Source organism: Bubalus bubalis, chromosome 4 (assembly GCF_019923935.1).
Source record: "Bubalus bubalis isolate 160015118507 breed Murrah chromosome 4, NDDB_SH_1, whole genome shotgun sequence".
Lineage (NCBI taxonomy): Eukaryota > Metazoa > Chordata > Mammalia > Artiodactyla > Bovidae > Bubalus > Bubalus bubalis.
The window spans coordinates 132623000-132628999 of NC_059160.1; positions in this window are offsets into that span (position 1 = coordinate 132623000).

Here is a 6000-nt window from a genome sequence, read left to right on the forward strand (position 1 = left end):
TGTCCTTCAGAATGGACTGGTTGGATCTCCTTGCAGTCCAAGGGACTCTCAAGAGTCTTCTCCAACACCACAGTTCAAAAGCATCAATCTTCGGTGCTCAGCTTTCTTCACAGTCCAACTCTCACATCCATACATGACCACAGGAAAAACTATAGCCTTGACTAGACGGACCTTAGTTGGCAAAGTAATGTCTCTGCCTTTCAATATGCTATCTAGGTTGGTCATAACTTTCCTTCCAAGGAGTAAGCGTCTTTTAATTTCTTGGCTGCAGTCACCATCTGTAGTGATTTTAGAGCCCAGAAAAATAAAATCTGACACTGTTTCCACTGTTTCCCCATCTATTTCCCATGAAGTGATGGGACCGGATGCCATGATCTTCATTTTCTGAATGTTGAGTTTTAAGCCAACTTTTTCACTATCCACTTTCACTTTCATCAAGAGGCTTTTGAGTTCCTCTTCACTTTCTGCCATAAGGGTGGTGTCATCTGCATATCTGAGGTTATTGATATTTCTCCCGGCAATCTTGATTCCAGCTTGCGTTTCTTTGAGTCCAGCGTTTCTCATGATATACTCTGCATATAAGTTAAATAAGCAGGGTGACAATATACAGCCTTGACGAACTCCTTTTCCTATTTGGAACCAGTCTGTTGTTCCATGTCCAGTTCTAACTGTTGCTTCCTGACCTGCATACAGATTTCTCAAGAGGCAGGTCAGGTGGTCTGGTATTCCCATCTCTTTCAGAATTTTCCACAGTTTATTGTGATCCACACAGTCAAAGGCTTTGGCATAGTCAATAAAGCAGAAATAGATGTTTTTCTGGAACTCTCTTGCTTTCTCCATGATCCAGTGGATGTTGGCAATTTGATCTCTGGTTCCTCTGCCTTTTCTAAAACCAGCTTGAATATCTGGAAGTTCACACAGTTCACATATTGCTGAAGCCTGGCTTGGAGAATTTTGAGCATTACTTTACTAGTGTGTGAGATGCATGCAATTGTGTGGCAGTTTGAGCATTCTTTGGCATTGCCCTTCTTTGGGATTGGAATGAAAACTGACCTTTTCCAGTCCTGTGGCCACTGCTGAGTTTCCCAAATTTGCTGGCATATTGAGTGCAGCACTTTCACAGCATCATCTTTCAGGATTTGAAACAGCTCAACTGGAATTCTATCACCTCCACTAGCTTTGTTCGTAGTGATGCTTTCTAAGGCCCACTTAACTTCACATTCCAGGATGTCTGTCTCTAGGTCAGTGATCACACCATTGTGATTATCTGGGTCATGAAGATCTTTTTTGTACAGTTCTTCTGTGTATTCTTGCCATCTCTTCTTAATATCTTCTGCTTCTGTTAGGTCCATACCATTTCTGTCCTTTATCAAGCCCATCTTTGCATGAAATGTTCCCTTGGTATCTTTAATTTTCTTGAAGAGATCTCTAGTCTTTCCCATTCTGTTGTTTTCCTCTATTTCTTTGCACTGAGGAAGGCTTTCTTATCTCTTCTTGCTATTCTTTGGAACTCTGCATTCAGATGTTTATATCTTTCCTTTTCTCCTTTGCTTTTCGCTTCTCTTCTTTTCACAGCTATTTGTAAGGCCTCCCCAGACAGCCATTTTGCTTTTCTGCCTTTGTTTTCCATGGGGATGGTCTTGATCCCTGTCTCCTGTACAATGTCACAAACCTCATTCCATAGTTCATCAGGCACTCTATCTATCAGATCTAGGCCCTTAAATCTATTTCTCACTTCCACTGTATAATCATAAGGGATTTGATTTAGGTCATACCTGAATGGTCTAATGGTTTTCCCTACTTTCTTCAATTTAAGTCTGAATTTGGAAATAAGGAGTTCATGGTCTGAGCCACAGTCAGCTCCTGGTCTTGTTTTTGCTGACTGTATAGAGATTCTCCTTCTTTGGCTGCAAAGAATATAATCAATCTGATTTCGGTGTTGACCATCTGGTGATGTCCATGTATAGAGTCTTCTCTTGTGTTGTTGGAAGAGGGTGTTTGTTATGACCAGTGCATTTTCTTGGCAAAACTCTATTAGTCTTTGCCCTGCTTCATTCCATATTCCAAGGCCAAATTTGCCTGTTACTCCAGGTGTTTCTTGACTTCCTACTTTTGCATTCCAGTCCCCTATAATGAAAAGGACATCTTTTTTGGGTGTTAGTTCTAAAAGGTCTTGTAGGTCTTCATAGAACCGTTCAACTTCAGCTTCTTCAGTGTTGCTAGTTGGGGCATAGACTTGGATTACTGTGATATTGAATGGTTTGCCTTGGAAATGAACAGAGATCATTCTGTCGTTTTTGAGATTGCATCCAAGTACTGCATTTCGGACTCTTTTGTTGACCATGATGGCTACTCCATTTCTTCTGAGGGATTCCTGCCCGCAGTAGTAGATATAATGGTCATCTGAGTTAAATTCATCCATCCCAGTCCATTTCAGTTTGCTGATTCCTAGAATGTTGACATTCACTCTTGCCATCTCTTATTTGACCACTTTCAATTTGCCTTAATTCATGGACCTGACATTCCAGGTTCCTATGCAGTATTGCTCTTCACAGCATTGAGCCTTGCTTCTATTACCAGTCACATCCACAGCTGGGTATTCTTTTTGCTTTGGCTCCATCCCTGCTCTAGCAGGTGCTAAGAGTACGTAATTCCTTAAAGCAGGGACTCAACCAGATATTTGCACATCCGTGTTCTCAGCAGCATTATTCCCAATAACCAAAACTTAGAAGAAACCTAATTGTCCATCAGTGTATGGATGGATGAACAAAATGTGGTGCATCCATGCAATGTAATATTATTCAGCCTTAAAAAAGGAAGGAAATTCCAATATATGCTACAAGATGGATGAACCTTGAAGATATTATGCTTAGTAAAACAAGCCAGACACAAACGGGAAAATATTATGTTATTTCACTTATATGAGATATCCAGAAAAGACAAAATTGAAGGGATAAAAAATAGGACCCCCAGGGGCTGGGGGAAGGGAGGACCCAGAGTTGTTCCCTGGGTTGGGAGTTTCACTTAGGGAAGATGAAAAAATTCTGGAGATGGTGGTGACATTTGCCCAACATTGTGAATGAACTTAATACCACTGATCTGGACACTTAAAAATGGTTAAAATGCAAGTTTTATGTTATGCAGATCTTATCACATTTCTTTTTTTTAGGCCTGGATTTTGGAACCTGTCTGCCTGCCTTGGCTGTTAAGTCACTGGGTCTTAGGCAGGTTACTAAACCACTTTGTTCCTCAGTCCTCATCTGTAAAATGGAAATCCTAGTATTTTAAGCATGATTCTGGGGGCTAACACTGGCAGAGTTGTTCGATCGGCCCCGCCCAGTGTTAGCAACGGCCACTGCCACCTTCCCTGGGTGCCTCCTTTGGGGTGGGGATTGGAAGAAGAAACTCATTTTATCATCTCGTTTATTCCCAGTCTTCTTCCAGGAGAGGTTAGCCAGCCAGGTTTGCCCTCCCGCCCAATCCTCAGCACCCCTCCTCATCCTGCCCTACTTGTTCCTTGACCTCTAATAACATCCGTTCACGCTCAGCTCTAAAGAGGCTGCCACCAGCTCCTGACCACTGACGTCCGGGTTCTCGGTGAGCTCAGCGCAGGCGCTCATGTGATGTCTCCTAACACTTTATTGCATGTTTGTTGAGACACCTGCTTCTGCCACTGAATGTTAAGAGCCTGGACAAGGTCCTCAGCTGTGACTGACAGAGGCCGTGGGGCCCTCCTGGATCCTCCGCTACCACAGTCAGCTGGCCGGGCTCGGCGTTGCGGGCCCCACCTGGGAACTAACCACGAGGTTACGTTCTTTGCTGCCCTAACATCCGGCCCTGCCGCCCGTCAGCAAACGCTGTGGGGCTGGACTGGATAGTGTGTCCTCTTCTGGGGCCTCACTTTCCCCATCTGTGATATGAACCAACAAGGCTATCGTAGCACAGATACTGTGTGCCTGCCTTCCTGATGGTGAGCTGTGTCTAACGGGTGTAAGCTGAGCAGAGCCATCCAGGTGCAAAAGATTGTGCACACGTGTCCGTGCGTGTGCGTGCATGTGTGTCACGTGTACGTGCGGGTAAGCGTGCACAGGTGTGTGTTCAGACAGAGGACGGCCCGAGCTGCCAGCAGAGCGGAAGACTTTCTTTCTCTTCAGACCCTGGAGGATAAGAGGAGGAGGAATGTTTCCGACGTCTTGGGTGAGTAAATTCGCCGCTCCAGGGTCTTGGGCTCCGCTCCCACGCGCTCGCCCAGGGAACTACACGCAGAGGCCAGGAGGGGGCGCCGCAGACAAGCAAATGCAGAGCGACGGCCGGTGGGCCTCCGGCGGATGGCGAGGGAGCGGGCAGCGCGTGATCCTGGCCTACCGCTGATGGTGAGAGTAATAATTATGACTGTTCAGGACAGTTAGTGCTAATTTAAAGCTAATGCTCCCAGGCGCTGGGCTGACCGCATAATGTGCATTGTCTCATTTTATTTCGCCAAAATTTGGAACTCTGTATTTTTGTAAATCTGATGTTAAACACCCCCGTTCAGGATTGAGCTAAAAGTATAGAGATCTGAGTTCTGCCACTCAGTAGTTGTGTGACTTTGGACACATCTTTGAGCCTGAGGTTCTTGTACATAAAATAGATTTTTTTTTTTTTTTAGCCTGTGTGTGTACATACACAGGTGTGTGCAGGTGTGTGCAAGAGTGTGCACGCACACGTGTGTTTTCATGGATGTGTCTGTGTGAGTGTGTGCTTGCACGTATACATTAAGGCTGTCTGAGCTGGACTTGGAGAAGTCAAGAGGCGAAGCCAGGAAGGCAGTTAACACGGGGCATTTGGTGCCCAGGAGAGATGCCATAGTCCAGATGCATCCCCAGTGTCGTGTTTTGGGGAGAGGCTCAGAACCTGCTTACAGGAAGAAAAGAGGAGCACTGGATCAGGACTGGATCAGGACAGGCCTGTACTTCAGGGGACGTGAAGAGAGAGTGACTGAAAAGACGGAGACAGTGGTTGGAGAAGGGAGTGGAAAGGGGGGGGGGCACTGAGAAATGCACACGCTGCCAGGAGGGCATCCTGGCCCCTGGGCTGAGGCTGTCCCTTGGGAAGGAGACTGCAGTAGGGACTGTGCTTAAAGCTCGGAATAGAAGCCCTCGAAGGAGGCCCACAGAGTGTGAACAACTGGGCATAAGGTGATGGTGCCACTTCAAGGCAGCACAGGAGAGGTGAAGCAGGAGGCAAAGCAGGAGAGAGACGGGTTAATCTACAAAGGTAGTTGAGACAGGCAGTTAATCCATTTTTTTAAAAAACTCATAAACTCACTCCTTACACTATGGTTTAACAAAGATTCCAGATGGTTTAAACCTTTAAATGTAAAAAAGAGAGGAAGATTTAAACAGAAGACTTGTGAGCGTGTGGTTAATTCGAAGATGAGTGCAGGGAAGCAGGTGTGAGGGAGTGGAGAGGAGATGGGATAGAGGAGATGCTGACCTTGGGCCTCTGAGGCTGACAGCTTGGTGGCGGGGTGTGGGTGGGGTGAGGGGTTTGGGGAGTGTGGGGGTGGGACTCTTCCTGCCACTGCTCCCTCGGGAGTTCCTCCAAGGTCTGGATGCCTCTCACATACAGGCTCCCTGAGTCAGGAAAGACAAGTGCTAGGGAAGACACAGTATTTGACATCACAGGGTCCGCTGAGACCTTCCAGGGCACAAGCAGCACCTGCTTCCACAGGTTTGGGAAAAAGAAAAGTCCTGACCCGCCAAGACCATGGCCTGAGGACCTACTTGTACTTGCTTAGACCCTTCCCTACCCACTCCAGTGTCCTTGCCTGGAGAATCCCAGGGACGGGGGCGGCTGATGGGCTGCCGTCTATGGGGTTGCACAGAGTCGGACACGACTGACGTGACTTAGCAGCAGCAGACCCTTCCGTGCTTTTTTTCAGGTCTGCATATATTTCCATGGTTGCAGTCATGGAATGGTGCACTACTAAGCAGTCTGGACTTACGCACTTAGCTTTAT